Below are 10527 nucleotides of genomic sequence, written 5' to 3' on the forward strand. Positions count from 1 at the left end.
TACGATTGTATTTGCTCTGAAGATCTAGCGTCACTATCTTTATGGTAAGTCTTTCGAGATCTTTTCTGACCATAAGAGCCTTAAGTACTTGTTTTCACAGGCAGAGCTGAATATGAGACAGAGAATAAGGTTAGATCTATTGAAGGATTTCGACTGTGAAATCATGTATTATCCGAGAAAGTCGAATGCAGTTGCAGATGCCTTGAGCCGAAAGCTTTGTTCTTTGTCTCTTTCTACTATTGGTGTTTCTCAGTTGATCGATGATTGTTGCACTTCTGGTTTAGAGTTTGAAATAGATAGGGAGACTATCAGAGTGTTTGCTATTCAAGCCGAACCGGAGTTGTTTGTTGCAATCAGAGAAGCATAGAAGTCTGAGCCGAGCATTCAGGTTTCAGTAGAGAAAGTCAGATCTGGGCATCAGTCTGAATTCCAGGTTAGAGATGATGTACTGTTTGTGAATAACCGTATTGTTGTGCCTGATATTTCGGAGTTGAGGAAGCGTATTCTTCGAGAGGCTCATTGCACTCGGTTTAGTATTCATCCGGGAGGTCGTAAGTGAAACGACCCTAACCTCTATGCTTTATTTAATTTAAAGGAAATTACGGATTTATAAAAATTTTGCCATGACTTGTTTGCAAAGCAAACAAGCCATCTTAACCCAGTCAGCAGTTCAAGTAAGGAAAAGCAACTGACGTAAAACGTAAGTGCGTTAAACATAAACATGCAATCCTAGTAACCACCTCCCGGTTACAGCATAAAGTAAACTAAGGAATTTAAAAGAGTGCGTTAAACATAAACATGCAATCCTAGTAACCACCTCCCGGTTACAGCATAAAGTAAACTAAGGAATTTAAAAGAGTGCATTAAGCATAAACATGCATAGGTGATGGCATACTACAAATCATCAACTGTAGCACAGGGAATACACATCCTGGCTAAAAACACTGTAAGTACTCAAATAACTCTTCATTATTACATAACAGAGTAAATATGCGGAAAACTTAAACATGCAATAGCGACGGTCATTGGGCTTCGCACTACCAGTGGCCTCAACCCAGTGGATCCTGCCCCTCCATCGCCTCAACATAAAACTCATCACCTGCAATCAAACAAGCGTAGTGAGTCTAAAGACTCAACAAGCATAAACAGTTGAATATCAAGGTTTAAAAATAGATGATGCTTTACTCAAACTATGATACTTAGTATACTTTTGAACTTTAACTGTAAATATGCATGAAACTAGAGTGTATAGGAAACATGCATTGATGAACTCACGCTATAGAAGACTTTCAACTTTCTTGACATAAACCTCATGCTTTACTTAACCTCATACTTTTCTTAACCTCATGCATGACTGACTGACATCAACGTAAGACGAGTCAAACTGAAACTTTAAACTTTAACTTTTAAACTTCTCTTTTCTTTTTCCTCTTAGAAATCAGTTCCTTGATTTGTGACCCTCTGTTTCGATCATGATCATGGCTGCAGTGCACTATGCCGGCAAGACGACGAGATTTCTCCCGACGAACTTAACCCCTCTGTGGCAAGGAGACCGAGATTGCTCCCGATCCCACATTGCCCCTCTATGACAAGGAGACCGAGATTGCTCCCGATCCCACATTGCCCCTCTGTGGGTAGGGTAGACAAGATGTCTCTTGCTCCCTACCTAAACCTCTGTAACTTCTTGGTGAGTAGACCGAGGCATCCCCCGGCCTAACAACACCCCTCTTTGTCACAAACAAATCACTTCATTCAAAAACATTTACTTTCTTTTCCTTTTCATTCATTAAGACTCGACTCACACCTTTTTAATCATGCATACATGAAAAGACCTCCTTTCACTTTATTTTTCTCAAGAACATGCCATATGCACACGAACATGCAACCTTTAAGATGTGAGACTCAACTCAATTATGCTTTGGCATGCAAGACTCAAAGAGACTTTTTTTAAATTTTTCTTTGGCATCAAGAATAAGACTCACACACCCGAACGTGCAACTTCAAGAATGAGACTCGACTCCATTGCATGTGAGAACGATGAGCGAGTGGCTACCCCTAACCCTCAAGACTTTACTCTTTTGCCAAAGTCCTAACTTTTCAACTTAGATCGAGCAAGAAAACTGAAAAACCCTTTTTCTCACTCATGACTTAACCAAAACCCGTCCCGCTTGAACCGACACATTCCTCTTAAAATTTACCATATGACCAGGTTTCAACTTCCTTTGACCTCTTATACAAAATGTCAAACAACCCATCCGGACAGCCCACTTTTGACTATAAATTTCTGCACCGACACTTAAACTTCAAAAATTCATAACTTATTGAATACTTATCCGAATTAAGCCCATTTTATACCGACACGACCGCAACGTCATGAACTAAACTTAGGACAAAACAGAATCGACACAGACCTCGACCAGGAAACTGCCCTGCCCCGAATTCAGACTGCCCTGTCCAAACTAGACACCTCAAATGCCCTACTAGTTTGTGAAACCTTCACCAATCATGCACCCTTGCTTCTAAGACCACTCCAATCCATCAAACACACTTAAAACCATCTCTTAGGACTTACATCAAACACTTGGGCAGCCCACTTCTTCACTTCGACATCACATATCAAAATTTACATGATTTTGCACCAAAAAGTGGCAACCTCAAGAGCAAACAATCAAGACCAATGCAATACATCAAAATGCTTCAAACACACTTCATTTCCATCCCTTACACATGTAAATTTTCGAAAATAGGGCACACCAATTTCTGGAAATTCGAAATTTACTTCATGCATGCAAAATGACTTAAGCTTTCCAACACAACTCACCATTTATCAACTTAAAACTCAATCTAATGCATAAATTCGAAAATCCCACATAAAAATCAAAAATTCCAGAAATTTATCAAGTCATACATGCTAAAAATCATAGTCATTTCGAAATTTAAAAAGAAGCTAGGAGCAAATACATAATAGCTTGATTGAAAGCCCAAGAAAAGTCTACACTTGCCTTCCAATCTTTTACCAAGAGAATTCGAAAATAAAAGGGAGAAGAGGGCTGGACACAATCTAAACTCCAAGCTAAGCTCCTTGTGAAGCTTCTCCGGTGGTGTAGGCGGCGGTGGGAGGCGGCGCCGGCGGCTAGAGGTGGAAGAGAGGGGTTGGCCGAGAGGGAGCTCCAAGAAGAGAGGAAGGGGGCGGCTCTAGAGTTTAGGAGGGGATAGGGTTTTAATTTTTGTGTTATAAAATGTTTGAGTGAGAAATAATGAGAGTGAAAATGTGTGTGTAGTGTTTTAAAGTTGCTTTTGTACTATTAAAAGTACTACTTGTACTATTACAACTTTTTACCTCCAACTTTTTCACCTTTAAAAACTCCTAAGTTTAAAATTTTCAACTCTCAACATTTTTAATTAAAATTACACTAGCCCGGATTTAATAAAACCCTATTTTATGAAAAGTCTAGGAATAAATCCAAGAAAATAATAAATTTGCTTTTCGACCCCTTAAAAGTTTAAAATTTACTTTTTTTTGGCCAAAATCCCCTTTTTCTTCTTACTTAAAATCTTAAAAAAAAAACGAAAGTCTTGATAATATACCACCGAAGCCCACCATCGTCGCCTGCCGGGACAGAAACTCACTAAACTAACAATTCAAGGCATTTTATTCAAATAAATCAAGCAATGATATCTTTAACTAAAACTTAAACAATTAACTTTAAGAAATTAAAAACATACATACTGAAAATAAATTTTAGGCATGAATATTTAAATCATGGAAATTCCAGGCACTACATAAACACTAACTTAGAAATTAAAATCAACAATTTAAATATTTTGATGTCGGAACAATAATTAAGATTTTTAAATAATAAGCAGAGCGATTAAAATAATTTAAACAAACTAGACAAACGATTAAAAGTCATTTAAATAAACGCACTAACGGCATAAAAACCTTTAAAATGATTTAGACAGATAACGACTTAAAAATAATTAAGCTAAACATTTAAAATCATTTAAATGAATAAACTAAGAAATTAAAATAATTTAAATAAGAAAGCTTAAATCTTTACAATACTTAAAACAAGTAAGCTGCACGATAAAAATCATTTGAATAAAGAAACTGAAACAATAAAAACATAACTCACATAAATAATTTAAATCAATTAAAATTAAAGATAATGATCTTAATATTTATTAAATTAATGAATGTGATTTAGTAGATTGGATTACAGGTACTACAATTCCTTCCCCCCTTAAATGGAATTTCGTCCTCGAAATTCAGGACATTCTAACTAGGTCTGGACACGTACGACTAAGTAACATCAACTTTTCTATCTCTTCACTCACCTGAGTTGACACTAATAGCTTACTCTGCGCACTATGATGCTTATTGACATTTATATCCTCACAAATTGGACTAACTCCTACTGCAATATAAAATTTACATTTCTTACCTGTTTCCAAGTGGTCTTATCCTCGAGAAAAATTCTATCATTCCTCAAATCTACTTTCGATCCAAATATACAAACTTAAAAGCGTCATCTTACTACAACTGATAAGTTCTCCATCTTAGATCTTTAAGTTATTGCACAACTTACATCTGCTAACCTTAATCCCTACGTCAGAATTCCAAGCAATAGCGTTCATATAACCCATAAATAAATTATGTCGACTTCTACTAAACTTAAAAACTTTCTAACAACGAAGCTATGCATAATGTCTATTTACAAAGTAGACTTAACTTACATGATATACAATTCGAACTCTTAAGGAATTCTCAAGTTCCCAAAATACTTAGCGAATAAACACTAAAATTTTCTAAATAGGATAGCTTAGGGACTATACAATTCTATCTCATTAGACCTTAGGATATGATATGAATTTTACCCATACTTCCCCAACATCGATACATGAAACCTGTCAGGTATCACTAACAACTCTGTGCCATCTCAAAAGATAAAACAAATTACCTATCTCCTCAACAACTGCATAAGTACCGACAATCAAGCTAATTTCCTTATATTCCCAAATCAACAATATTACGAAACGATACCTTCAAGAACAACTTAACATCCAATTTTTAAATTCTACAGGTCTACGCCGCTTGTTAGCAATGATTTACTTAATGCTATTGGACTATGCTCAATCCCTTATTAGTTACCAAACTCACAACGCTTAAAGGGATGATTAAAGTTCTCTTAAGCAACGACTCTAGTTCGGTTAACCTTCAAGTGGAAAATAGTGACTCTCCTCATCTTAGGATCGATTGGCCCATTCCTGTAAACAAATCTAATCTAATCCTTGAAAAGGTAATATAACCTTAAAATCCACTGTTGTTCAATTCCCATGGTAATAGCCGTTAACATATAGAATCCAAATAGATGCCTAAACAGATCCCAATTATCCATTCATCAATTTACACGTTCACCTCTAGCCTCTTTGATTATACCAAAAGTTCAACTCTGATTAAGATTTCCGAATAGATTTATCCACCTTTTCTATCCCAGACGCAACGACTAAGAAATCTATATTTATCTTTGAAGACAAAACATACCACAAATTATAATCCACTTATTGGGTTAGACGGTCCCTAAGTACCAAATAATTCTTATACATCACCGGAAGACATATCTCAAATTTCTATTTCAATTTGACAGCATGTTTGAAAATCCAAAATTCTCCAAATTCTTATATGTACAACCTGAATTCAAATTTCAAGAACTTAGCATACCACTGGACACCTCGAAGGGTTTCTCAATTTCCTTAGTACTTCACCGAGAAATAAATCTACATCTTATCCAGAAAATAAAACTACTTGAAAATTCTATTCATCCTTCTACCTCCAAGGTTGGTGCAATAGTCTTATCAATTGACATTCACAAGATCTTAGAACGCTAATATAAAGTACCCAAAAGTATTCTAGGAACAGCTCTATTTTCCTTCAATGTTCTAAATCATAGTCAGGTTATTATCACACCCAATCTGTTTACCAAAAATCGTCTGTTCACTCTTAATGATCCTGGCAAAAATATAAGCAACACATTCAATTAATTCACTAACTAGCAGTCTTCCTGCTAGGACTTGATATAATTGATAATCAACATTCCTCGTAACGCAGCTGCAACTTAGGATTTTATCAAGCACTATTACTAAATTCCAACAGTCTAAACTCTCACTATGCGGTTACGAGTCGATTTTTCTATTCAAGAAGTCGGAATGATAACCGAAAGTGTGATCCACTCAACTAATTCGCCGTGATGGATCATGAAAGGAAATAAATACACATGTAATGCTGCTTAATACGAAACAAAATAATGCAAGAATTACAAAGAAGCGAGCTGAAGAATACCAATCTGGATAAGTGAAAACAACTCACTCATAATTCAAGTCTAGAGATGAATGAATAATAATGGAGGCTCCATGAATAATAAATATGAGCCAACAAGATAACAAATCTAGTGATAACTCATCAAGAGTAATGGCATCATGCTCAAACAATCAAAGCACAATCAAGGGTAGACAGTGTGACTTCAATCGAGAGTAGTCCACACAAATCAATAATTAGGGAAACAACGGTACAAAGACATATTCAGGAGTCAACCACACAACGCAAGTAGATCACCAATAAAAATACAAAGTGATGCTTACTCGCATCAACATGTGTGGTTCTAGTACTGGAGAAAATTTCAAGAAATGTGAAATACGAACATGGTCTTATTAAAAGTTCAACCAATGTCAAAGTAGTAGAATATAAAGTTGACTGACGTCATACGATTTCATAAATGCACAAAGGAAGTGCAGAGAGATTTTGGATACTCAAAAGTAGATGTTGCGATGGATATGAGCACAAAAGAAGAAAAAGAATTAATGATCGAAATAGTAGTTCGCATAATCGAAAGACTCATTAGTAACCGATTCACTATTCCCCAAAAACATAATTGCCGCAAAAGAACAAAAGAAAACTCAAACTATCCATAAAAATATAAAACGAAATGCGTATCCCAAGTCTTTGCACAGATTCGAATCAATAACTTAACTGGCCAAAACATACGTCTTATCAAATTCTAAACAAACTATGCACTTAGTTGCATCCGACTTGAATCCAATATAAGAAAACAACCTACATCAGTAATACACAATTACTATCTCTTAATGCGCAAGTTAAATATTTCTGACAAACTCCTACAACTCATCAAAATTGCTAACACTACTGAATAACTCAAACAACAACCACGTAATGTCCAAAATTGGAAGGAATATTGGTACACCCACTTCGTTTAACTTGAATTCGCATGCTATAAAAATATAGACAGTCAAATAGTACACTTTAACTACTAAAGAAATTTTAAATAATAAAACATTGAGCTACACATTTAAATAAATTAAACATCTAATTTGAAAATATTTTAAAAAGGATGACATCAAAACATTTAAAGTAATAACTCAAATGCGTCTAACATATAAAATTACTTAAAATTTACAGACTTTGAGGCGAGATCCCCTGAGTTTCGGCAACCGGCAGTAGGCTCAGCCCAAACCAAGACCGTGCTCTGATACCAACTGAAACGACCCTAACCTCTATGCTTTATTTAATTTAAAGGAAATTACGGATTTATAAAAATTTTGCCATGACTTGTTTGCAAAGCAAACAAGCCATCTTAACCCAGTCAGCAGTTCAAGTAAGGAAAAGCAACTGACGTAAAACTTAAGTGCGTTAAACATAAACATGCAATCCTAGTAACCACCTCCCGGTTACAGCATAAAGTAAACTAAGGAATTTAAAAGAGTGCGTTAAACATAAACATGCAATCCTAGTAACCACCTCCCGGTTACAGCATAAAGTAAACTAAGGAATTTAAAAGAGTGCGTTAAACATAAACATGCATAGGTGATGGCATACTACAAATCATCAACTGTAGCACAGGGAATACACATCCTGGCTAAAAACACTGTAAGTACTCAAATAACTCTTCATTATTACATAACAGAGTAAATATGCGGAAAACTTAAACATGCAATAGCGACGGTCATTGGGCTTCGCACTACCAGTGGCCTCAACCCAGTGGATCCTGCCCCTCCATCGCCTCAACATAAAACTCATCACCTGCAATCAAACAAGTGTAGTGAGTCTAAAGACTCAACAAGCATAAACAGCTGAATATCAAGGTTTAAAAATAGATGATGCTTTACTCAAACTATGATACTTAGTATACTTTTGAACGTTAACTGTAAATATGCATGAAACTAGAGTGTATAGGAAACATGCATTGATGAACTCACGCTATAGAAGACTTTCAACTTTCTTGACATAAACCTCATGCTTTACTTAACCTCATACTTTTCTTAACCTCATGCATGACTGACTGACATCAACGTAAGACGAGTCAAACTGAAACTTTAAACTTTAACTTTTAAACTTCTCTTTTCTTTTTCCTCTTGGAAATCAGTTCCTTGATTTGTGACCCTCTGTTTCGATCATGATCATGGCTGCAGTGCACTATGCCGGCAAGACGACGAGATTTCTCCCGACGAACTTAACCCCTCTGTGGCAAGGAGACCGAGATTGCTCCCGATCCCACATTGCCCCTCTATGACAAGGAGACCGAGATTGCTCCCGATCCCACATTGCCCCTCTGTGGGTAGGGTAGACAAGATGTCTCTTGCTCCCTACCTAAACCTCTGTAACCTCTTGTTGAGTAGACCGAGGCACCCCCGGCCTAACAACACCCCTCTTTGTCACAAACAAATCACTTCATTCAAAAACATTTACTTTCTTTTCCTTTTCATTCATTAAGACTCGACTCATACCTTTTTAATCATGCATACATGAAAAGACCTTCTTTCACTTTATTTTTCTCAAGAACATGCCATATGCACACGAACATGCAACCTTTAAGATGTGAGACTCAACTCAATTATGCTTTGGCATGCAAGACTCAAAGAGACTTTCTTTAAATTTTTCTTTGGCATCAAGAATAAGACTCACACACCCGAACGTGCAACTTCAAGAATGAGACTCGACTCCATTGCATGTGAGAACGATGAGCGAGTGGCTGCCCCTAACCCTCAAGACTTTACTCTTTTGCCAAAGTCCTAACTTTTCAACTTAGACCGAGCAAGAAAACTGAAAAACCCTTTTTCTCACTCATGCCTTAACCAAAACCCGTCTCGCTTGAACCGACACATTCCTAACTCTTAAAATTTACCATATGACCAGGTTTCAACTTCCTTTGACCTCTTATACAAAATGCCAAACAACCCATCCCGGACAGCCCACTTTTGACTATAAATTTCTGCACCGACACTTAAACTTCAAAAATTCATAACTTATTGAATACTTATCCGAATTAAGCCCATTTTATACCGACACGACCGCAACGTCATGAACTAAACTTAGGACAAAACAGAATCGACACAGACCTCGACCAGGAAACTGCCCTGCCCCGAATTCAGACTGCCCTGTCCAAACTAGACACCTCAAATGCCCTACTAGTTTGTGAAACCTTCACCAATCATGCACCCTTGCTTCTAAGACCACTCCAATCCATCAAACACACTTAAAACCATCTCTTAGGACTTACATCAAACACTTGGGCAGCCCACTTCTTCACTTCGACATCACATATCAAAATTTACATGATTTTGCACCAAAAAGTGGCAACCTCAAGAGCAAACAATCAAGACCAATGCAATACATCAAAATGCTTCAAACACACTTCATTTCCATCCCTTACACATGTAAATTTTCGAAAATAGGGCACACCAATTTTTGGAAATTCGAAATTTACTTCATGCATGCAAAATGACTTAAGCTTTCCAACACAACTCACCATTTATCAACTTAAAACTCAATCTAATGCATAAATTCGAAAATCCCACATAAAAATCTAAAATTCCAGAAATGTATCAAGTCATACATGCTAAAAATCATAGTCATTTCGAAATTTAAAAAGAAGCTAGGAGCAAATACATAATAGCTTGATTGAAAGCCCAAGAAAAGTCTACACTTGCCTTCCAATCTTTTACCAAGAGAATTCGAAAATAAAAGGGAGAAGAGGGCTGGACACAATCTAAACTCCAAGCTAAGCTCCTTGTGAAGCTTCTCCGGTGGTGTAGGCGGCGGTGGGAGGCGGCGCCGGCGGCTAGAGGTGGAAGAGAGGGGTTGGCCGAGAGGGAGCTCCAAGAAGAGAGGAAGGGGGCGGCTCTAGAGTTTAGGAGGGGATAGGGTTTTAATTTTTGTGTTATAAAATGTTTGAGTGAGAAATAATGAGAGTGAAAATGTGTGTGTAGTGTTTTAAAGTTGCTTTTGTACTATTAAAAGTACTACTTGTACTATTACAACTTTTTACCTCCAACTTTTTCACCTTTAAAAACTCCTAAGTTTAAAATTTTCAACTCTCAACATTTTTAATTAAAATTACACTAGCCCGGATTTAATAAAACCCTATTTTATGAAAAGTCTAGGAATAAATCCAAGAAAATAATAAATTTGCTTTTCGACCCCTTAAAAGTTTAAAATTTACATTTTTTTGGCCA

At 36.5% G+C, this 10527-nt stretch overlaps 1 long non-coding RNA gene across 1 annotated transcript; it reads right to left on the reverse strand.

Annotated features, from left to right (window-relative positions):
• Positions 1-874: 874 nt before the first annotated feature.
• LOC140876285 (uncharacterized) lies at positions 875-10224 on the reverse strand. The gene is made up of 3 exons (XR_012148727.1): positions 10003-10224; positions 7473-8095; positions 875-1099 (listed from the first exon to the last, which is right to left on the reverse strand). It is a non-coding gene; the product is annotated as an uncharacterized lncRNA (long non-coding RNA).
• Between the last annotated feature and the right edge of the window lie 303 nt (positions 10225-10527).

This window comes from Henckelia pumila, chromosome 1, assembly GCF_033568475.1.
Source record: "Henckelia pumila isolate YLH828 chromosome 1, ASM3356847v2, whole genome shotgun sequence".
Classification (NCBI taxonomy): Eukaryota; Viridiplantae; Streptophyta; class Magnoliopsida; order Lamiales; family Gesneriaceae; genus Henckelia; species Henckelia pumila.